This window comes from Cyprinus carpio, chromosome A21 (assembly GCF_018340385.1).
Source record: "Cyprinus carpio isolate SPL01 chromosome A21, ASM1834038v1, whole genome shotgun sequence".
In the NCBI taxonomy this organism is placed as follows: domain Eukaryota; kingdom Metazoa; phylum Chordata; class Actinopteri; order Cypriniformes; family Cyprinidae; genus Cyprinus; species Cyprinus carpio.
The window spans coordinates 16075997-16085607 of NC_056592.1; the positions used below are offsets into that span (position 1 = coordinate 16075997).

A 9611-nucleotide genomic window follows, 5' to 3' on the forward strand; every position below is an offset into this window, starting at 1 on the left:
AATATATATATATATATATATTTACTGTATTGGATATTTAGTTATTTGAATAATTTAGATGCTTTCATTTGAATACAAGAAAAAAAAATAAGATTACGAAAATTATCTTTTTCATTGCATTTAAAATGTACAATAAATGTTACTTTTTATTAAAATATTTAATTCAAGTTTTACTGATGATTTACTACAACTACATATGTACTGTATGAACCTATTAATATGAATCACATACACAATTCACTGTGATATCCATTTATTTCACAAACAAAACAGACTCATACAAATTCAAGAAGCTACACATGATTATTGTTGGTTTTCTTCTATATGAACTAAACAAAGTAAAACACTGAATTCAGTAAAGACACTGAATCATCCTCTTGTTATTACCCATAATTCCGGTTGATCTGTCTAAATCTCAAAGCCCCGAAGTTTGAATCCAACAATCATTTTAACTCCTCTGATGAGGCACTCAGTTCTGAGGTTTCCTGTAAAATATATTAACACATTAGACACAATGTAATCGAGGACATCAAACACAAACATGAAGCACATAATAAAGCAGCTCTGACAGCACAAGCAGCACTGACTGGTCTTTGGTCTAATCTTTGATCTATTTTTTTTTTTCAAAGTCAAGCTCTAAAACAGCCCATAATTCATCATTTCATGTTTACCTCTAGTTGTTCGGTTTCTGGTTTAGCCGGAAGAGATTTTTGTGGTGTATGAAAGGCCTGTGGCAGGAGGGCAAAAACGAAAGACTTTAGAAAACAGTAAGAGGATTTCTGAACACACATCTCTGAACATGTTTAATGAGAGCACTCTCCAAAAATGTGCAAAATATAGCTGCAAGCAATGATTACCGGGGTTCAAGCGATTTAAATGTTCTATGCTTTAGGGTCTTGGCCTACCCAAAATGTATGGCTGACACTAAAACACATCCATGATGGAAAATACCCTCACACACACACACACATAGAAATTAAATGATTAACCTATTAACCTATTATATGGGAGGGATGGTAAATTTGACATTGTTCTCTCTTCTGACTGCCGTTATAAGTCTCTCTCAATTTTTTTCTTTTATTGAAAGTCATGAAAACACTATCAGTTTTTCAGAGTTTTTCTTTTGCTATTTGCTTCAAGTTAACCCAACTATGACGACTTACACTGCTGAGAAACCCGGAAATGTGAAAAAAGTTGTTGCAAAACTAGGAAGACCATACGTGCCCTTTTTCCCGGACACTTAAGCACTTGAGCCAGCGACTAAAGCCGCAGTCCTACTAGACTTTTCGTTCCATTGACTTCCATTCATACACATGTGAATGCATCAGACCGGAAATGCAAGCCAGTGTGAAGTTTGCTGAACTCTGACTTGCTAATTCGCATCACGTGAATACGTGAGACCAGTAGAAGATCAAAACGTCACAAAGTGACCTCTTGGTACAGAAATGGAGGAATCACTAATTTTAGCAGTGTCACATCATCCTGTTTAAAAACACAATTTTAAAAAATTACAAAAATCACATAAAAAGAGAAGTGGCTTGGTTTGCGGTGGCAAAAGAAACAGGAGCGGATGATATGTTTGAACAGTGAAACGTGTAATTTTATGTTTTTTTTATTACATGGGATTTGTATGTGTGCGTGCGTGTACTTGATTAACTATACTTGTGACTGATTGTAATCACTTAAATAGAAAAAAATATGACTAGTGAAGATATTTTGGCGCGTGATGTCATATCCTGCTCCCGCCCCTTTTTGCAGCACCGCCCGAATGAATTTCGCATGTTCAAAGTCTAGTGTGACCATGGCTTAAAGGTTTAACATCCTTTTGGACGGTGCTGCAAAAAGGGGCAGGGCATAGCCCTTATCAATGTCTGCAGAAAAAAACTCTCCTTTTTCAGCTTTCTAACGCTAAAAAAAGGATGCTTTTCACACCGGCCATGCAAAGGGCTATGGCAAATGATGTAAAGTGAGTCTTAAAGTGATAGTTCACCCAAAAATGAAAATTTGATGTTTATCTGCTTACCCCCAGGGCATCCAAGATGTAGGTGACTTTGTTTCTTCAGTAGAACACAAATTATGAATTTTTAGCTTCAAGCGTTGCAGTCTCTCAGTTGTACAATGCTTGGCAATTGTAACAGAATCAATGAGAGAAAAAAAAATGCACAGAAAAATCCAGATTAAACCCTGCGGCTCGTGACGATACATTGATGAGTAAAGACACAAAACGATCCGTCTGTGCAAGAAACTGAACAGTATTTATATGGGTTTTTTTTACCTCTGATTAACGCAATGTCTGAACTGTTAGAACTCTTGTGAACGTGCTTCACAGCAGCCTGCATTATCTTCTTCTTGTTGCTGTGAAGCACGTTCACAAGAGTTCTAGGCTCATGTAGCCAGACCTTCAGACTGAAGGTCTGGAATCTATGGCAGCTTTCATTGGCCAAGCGAGGTGTGGAAATGTTGCCATAATTACAGTCAAACAACCAACAACAGTTCAATCCTTTAATCATCATGTTTCGAGGCGTGGAAATGTCGCCACAATAACAGACCGGTGTGTAAAACTCCGGACATATTTTAAAGATTCTATGCCGCAAACTTTAAATATTTCACATACTTTTAAGAATCCAGCGTTTAGTTGATCCTGATAAGTGCCCGTCGTCACAGTAGTAAACACAATGGCTTTCTTCTTTGGTGAGGGGTGTTTGGTGCCATGGTATCTTTGTTTTCAGGTGGAACATTAAAGAACGAGCCACACACGTCTCTGTAGAATTCCTGTAGAATTCAACCAATCCGATGACAACTTCGACACTCCTGAAGTGTTTCCACTTTTGTGTGCCATATGCATCAGACGTATAGCCAACGGTCTGTGGGCGTGATGTCTGAGGCTGAGACTACAAGAGTTCTAACAGTTCGGACATTGCGTGAATAAGAATAAAAAAAACAAAAAACAAAAAAAAACGATAAAAATACAACACGCATTCACCAAAACGCCAACCTTATTCACCCTCTAGACATCAGTGTATCGTCATGAGCCGCAGGGTTTAATTTGGATTTTTCTGTGCATGTTTTTTTTTTTACTCTCATAGATTCTGTTACCATTGCCATGCATTGTACGGCTGAGAGACTACAGCGCCTGAAGTTAAAAATCTTCGTTTGTGTTCTACTGAAGAAACCAATTTACCTACATCTTGGATGCCCTGGGGGTAAGCAGAAAAACATAAAATTTTCATTTTTTGGTGAACTATCCTTTAACCACTCCAACGTGATTTTAAGTAGAATAAAATAAACATTAAATAATATCAAACATCTACATTCACTATATTCTCCAGTCTCCGCTGTATCTCCCGTGACCTAAATTCCCAGAATGCATTGCCACTGTGACGACACATTCCCATTCTCTTCAGCAAACTTGAACTTTGCTATGCAGCGAAATGCAAAATATCTTAGCACAGGCTTGCGTTTCCAGTCTGACGCATTCACATCCGTATGAATGGAAGTCAATAGAACGAAAAGTCTAGTGAAGGGTTCCTCAAATCTTACCCTGGAGGGCCAATGTGCTGCAGAGTTTAGCTTCAACCCTGATCAAACTCACCTACCTGTGATTTTTTAATGATCCTGAAGACATTGATTAGCATGCTCAGGTGTGTTTGATTAGGGTTAAATCTAAACTCTGCAGGAAAGTGGATCTTGTGGGCCAGATTTGAGGATCCCTGGTCTAGTGTGACCACGGCTCACGATTTTGTAGGTACTTTTGATCGCTGTAGCTCCACCATCATGCCGATTGGGGTAAGCCTTGGTGACATTGTAGACAGTCTGAGTATAGCATTCCTCCAAGTTTCAAGTCTCTATGACTTACGGTTTGGCCAATAACAATTACAATACGGTTTCAGCGCTACACGCTTGAACCCCTAAATATTTTTTTTTTTCTTGCGATTGAGGAAAAATTCTCAAAGGTAGAGCACATCTTTACAACTTATCTGCCCTTAGAGGATGCATATTAGTACACATAGATACTAATAAAGATATGATTTGCATTAATAAAGTTTTTAAATAAAAGAGAAAATTTGGATTTGCTGACAATTGACCCAGTAACAAGTCAGAGGAACGATTTTAAAAATGTTACTTTATTATTATTACTATTATTTATTGGAATAGAGATATTTTTTCTATTACAAAATAAATAAAATATAAAATAATTATTGTTTTAGTAGTAGTAGTAGTAATATATAATAATAACACATTTGTGAATACATGCATTTTAACAGACGCTAAAGCGACTTACAGTGCATTCAGGCTAACATTTTTTACCTAACATGTGTTCCCTGGGAATCGAACCCACAACCTTTTGTGCTGATAAGTGCTCTTATTTTTCCAAATTCCTTATTCACTGTGCATTCAAAGAAAGATAGAGACACCTTTTCCCTGAGTAAATACACACACACACACACACACACACACTCACTCACTCACACTCAGAGATTATTCGACCACATCACTAGATGGTGCTGGACAGCTGCTGAAATCTTTAGTAGAGTGACGCGCTGCTTGTACAATACACAGTTTTTAGTGTGGGCTGTACTGTGTGTAAAACAGTGTGGTCAATAAAGGATTTTAAAATTAGAAGCTGAAAATTGACACACAGTCCCCCGCCCATTTAATCATCATCTCATTTGATGCACCAATGCCACGCTGTCATCTACATGCACAAAAGTCACATTAAAGATGAGGTTCACTTAAATTGAAATGTGTGTGACATTAGCATTCTGTAGAGCCACTACCTTTTTGGCTTGCTGTACCTCCTCTGTGGACTTGGATCTATTTTTCACTGTCTGTTTTTGTGGGGAGACGTTGGACACCTTGGGGGAATAAAAATAAAATGGGTTAAAGCCATTTTGGAATATCTGTGTTTTCTATTAAGACAGTTTCCTTTGTATTCTGTGATACTCTCAGCATTTGGTTCAGTATCCACTCACTTTATTCTCTCTTCTTTCCATGTCTCGACTTTCGGAGGGAAATCAGCGGTGTCTCTAGAAAACGTAGTCAACGCTATTGGTTATCTGAAAATATGAAAGAGACAGAGAATAACAACATTAGCCGTGATAATACTTCACAAAGAACAGTCTTCATCTCTGAATTTAAATCATTTCAACTATAAAATGACAACAGAAATTATTCCACATACTTTATGAGAAGCCCGGCTCACTTTCACAACTTTTTGTACCAAGTCTCTGTGGAATATTTGTCACCGAGCAAACCAATTCCAAATCGCTTCTGGCGGGAATCCCATGGCAAGGTACTGTAGGCGTAGCTGAGAATAAGACATTTGTGAGGTAAAGTGAAGCAGGAAAGGCACCCTCGAAAGCACGTCAACAGAAGCCTGAATTTTAATATACCAAAACAAAACATTTGACATTTTCTAAAGACTGTTGTCATGTTGATCTATGTTGTGCTGGCACATAGCTATGCAGTTGCCAAAGGTGTTGTGAGTAGTTATTAGGACATTTAGGTGGTTACCACAAGTCATTTATGATATATTGCTCCCTAAAGGATTTTTCACCAGTGTCAGAAAATAACAAGGGCTTGGAGGAAAACAGCCACCAAAATAAGTAAAAATTCCCCCCAAATTCTTGTGAGAGTGCTGAACTCAGTGAGCTTGCCATGAACTCATTGACCACTTCAATAATGTGGAACATTCTTTGCTCTTTTTTAAATAATTGTTTAGTTTTCCAACATGAAGTCTTGATTTTGTAATGCATCAAAAAGCAGTAAACTTATTCATAAACAGTTCTCAGTTTGTTTTGCCTGTGTAGCCTAAAAGAATAGGCCTATGTCATTTTTCCACACCCAAAAACATTTGTATAGTAATGTATATTACTGATCATTATTCCAATATCAAGGACAGTAATCGACAATAACGATTTTACCAGTAATATTACATCGCTATTATGTAAATAAAATTGCCCTTACAAAGGTAAAAAATTACCCAGGAAATCACTTCCCACAGGCAAATGTTCCCTTAAATGGAAAAGTTCATTTCTGACCCAGTTTTTCACCTCTTTTTTGTTCGCCAGGTAAATTATTTTGAATGGCTATATTTATGAAAAACAAAATGACTGGTGCCTACATTATTTTTTTTTTTATCTTTGCCATCCAAATGCTTCTTGGCTTTATTATAGATTATTCTCTATTGCTCACTATATTATTGTAGTAAAGATTTTAAGAAACCATTGCTCTATTTGTGCTATACAACCCAGAATCTGGAGCAGAACAGTGAAGTGAATGCTCTGTCAAGCTTTTGAAGCAGAAATAAGCTTGTGACTGGCTTAGGTATTTTTCTTTCTGCACACATCATAACTTAAACTGCTTGTCTAGAAATACTGATGTCTGCTAAATGCATTTATGAATGCCAACTCGGCTTCAAATAAATATTCTCTGGCCTCGTTCTGTTTATAAGAGATGATTTGAACCTCCATTGTTATTGACTGATCAGAACATTGACTGCATAAATGCCTTTAATAATCTCAGGCTTTGGCAGACTAAACCTAGACAGCCTCTGTTTACTGTGTGCTTAGTCTTTACCAAAACTCATATAACAAACCAACACTTATCAAACCTCTTCAGCTGCAAACACATTGTAGCTCATATATTGACCAAACAATAGACAGAGCTTTGAATCAAACCAGTGGAAGTACAATACAATATGATTAATCAAAGTCAAACACAAGCAGTTTATAAAACAGCACAGTCTTTTAAAGTATGCACATGAAAAAAAAAATAAAAAAATACTTTTTTGTGGGTAGTTGGCACATAACACAGGCATTTGTCTTTTTATGATAATTTAAGTTAGGGTTAATTTAAACCAATAATGACAATTCTCAAATAGTTTTAGCATATTAATAGATCTTACAATGTCAGTGTATTAGGCCTTGGCAGACTATATCTGCTATGAATGCTGTTGCAAGTATGGATTGGCTACCACCAATAGATACACAGACGTGACCATAAGATATGCTGTTTCCACATGAATAGGCATACATAAATCCAATAGCAGCTCCAGACAGGTGGAGCTGGGGAAGGTGGAGGGTTTCAGAAGAACTCTAAATAGCATGCTGCAGGACCAGCTTACAGCAAACACTTAACCAAACTATTTAAATGTTGTTACTCTCATTGGCTGTAGAATCAGCAGAGGCCAATCAACTTGTGTAGTAAATGATGTGATTGTTAGCAAATTGTAGCAGCTTGCATTTAAAGGACCTATTTTTATTATTTATATTATTTTATAAATTAATTAATATTATACATGTATATACTGTAAATAATAATGATAATAATAATTATAATCATTATAAGACAAAAAGAGTTTTAGAGTAACCATATTAATTGTCACCCCGCAGGACACTTGAAATGTAACATCAACTGGAAAAAGGCCACTAGCGAAGTGAGTCTGACCTCAAACATGCGATTAGTGCAAATGTCAACTCTTAGAAGACAGCAGATGGTGACTCAAACCATCAGACCTGTTGGATGCATGTGTATTTGCTGGCAGGAGAGAGACTACGAGGGCGAAACAGAGATATAGATCGATAAATAGAGAGGGCAAGAGTGTTTTAAAATGAGATGCAAATATTGAGCTAGAGTAAAGAAAATTGCCTCCTTATTCATCCTGCATCTCAGTTCAGTATTTTGTGTTATATGTCCTTAAAACAGAAACCTTAATCAGTATTCAATAGTTATTCTAAACAAGATAGTGGCACGGAAGCAGCTATTCAAAATCTCACCCAGGACTGAGGCCAATTAGGACTCTATAGCTCTTCCGACTGCACCACCAGACGGTATTACCATGGCAACAAGCCGGTACCAGGAGCCTGACAGATGAAGGAATGAATGTGACAGGCTGTGTCCCTCCAGGGTGGGTTAACATTACAGGGACCCCTGTCTCAAAATGTGATTTTTCATCTTTCAAAACAGACCAAGGTAAACTTCGTGCCTGTGCAGAGTGTTCTATAGAATGGTTGCAACAATGCTGTTTGAGTTTATTCAAATCAGTAATAGAAAATTATTAGCTTGACTCATTTAAGTTGCCTGACCTCACCTTTAAATTACACCGAATCATTCATGTTGTTTAAAATAGTCTTTATTGTGTACTTTACATCTCTGTCATGAACAATTAACTGGCAGATGAGTCAAGACAATTATGTTCCATAAACCAAGCCAACTAAATCTAATGATTCATCTCAGATCAGTTTTGACATGTTGTGCACAAACTCTGAAATGTTGTGAACAGATTAAAAAAAATCTTTTAAAAAGGGAAGAGCAAGAAGGATTGTCATCTCAATCTAATACAATACATCACAGGAAATCAGTTTTTTGTGAGGCACTATGAAAAATTCATCTAGAAATTTGCAAAATAGATTATAGTTAGTGTTATAACTTTAGAGTTGTAAATTTCCATTTGATATTTTAAATATTTTTAAATAATTCATAGAACTGTGGGACAGCACTATACACATACAAGTTACAGATTTCGTACATGTTAAGTCATTTTTAAAGTCAGCATTAATTGAAAACTGTCCTATTTTATAAATGCATGTTATAGATCTTACTGTGAACAATTCATCATTATACATACATACATATATATATATATATATATATATATATATATATATATATATATATATATATATAGCATTTCATATTTGAGAAAAAATTAAAAACACCAAGTACATTTTAACAAGCAAATTTACATAAATTCTTTAATAATGTATACACACTGTATGATTAATTTGGCTAATCTGAATGAGCACTGTGGGAAGTGGAGTGCAGCTGTGGTGTGTTTGGGTGACATTGTGGTGACTGGCTAGATACACTGTCCCTGTTCTGCTTCTGACACACACAGAGGGTTAAGATGACATCAACACCCTAGACTAAAAAAGAATAATAATTACATTTTTAAATAAATAAATATTAAAATAAAAATAGAAATCTGGTGCATATGCTGTAATTGCCATAACAAAAATTTTAATAAAAGAACTAGAGTTTGTTAAAGTGGTCTTACCTTGAAAAAACCTGTTGTTATTTCAGTGTACACTCACTGAGGACAGACACGCAGTTGTGCAGCACTGTTCTGCTTGAAACAACACAAAACAGACCTTAGAACAGTATAATCGTATCCTCACAAAGACATGCTCAGTGTTGTAAGGCAGAATCCTCACCTCACAGATTCGCCTCCCTCCCCTTCAGTCTAATTTCACTCTCTCTGCCCTCCCATCCCTTCTCTTCTCTCATTCTCTCTCTCCCTTTCTCTTTCTTTCTATCTGTGCCTCAGCTTGGGAGTTGGTCATCTGATTACTACTCACTGTCCATTCAGAGACCATAAAAATAATGTCCCTGATGAAGACTTTCCTGAGGACAAGGTGCACTAGGGGAAAACGTGTGTGTGTGTGTTTGATTTGTGTATGTGTGTTATTAAAGCCTAGGGAACCATCAGCATCAAGTTTACTAGCTGAGTACACACCATGCATTAGCTCCTTCTCCCTCCCTGCCTCTGTTTCACCTCCTTCCATTTCTGTCATTCTCTTTCAATTCAACCCAAGGCAGCTGCATGTCTT

General features: G+C 36.6%; 1 long non-coding RNA gene across 2 annotated transcripts; it reads right to left on the bottom strand.

Moving 5' to 3' along the window:
• Nucleotides 1-239: 239 nt before the first annotated feature.
• Nucleotides 240-9251, bottom strand: LOC109045291. 2 transcript variants are annotated; one of them, XR_006153038.1, is made up of 6 exons: nucleotides 9216-9251; nucleotides 9059-9127; nucleotides 4974-5057; nucleotides 4779-4856; nucleotides 672-728; nucleotides 240-485 (listed from the first exon to the last, which is right to left on the bottom strand). It is a non-coding gene; the product is annotated as an uncharacterized LOC109045291 (long non-coding RNA). The 2 variants fall into 2 exon arrangements; XR_006153037.1 differs by having other exon boundaries at nucleotides 9059-9152; nucleotides 9216-9235.
• Nucleotides 9252-9611: the final 360 nt, after the last annotated feature.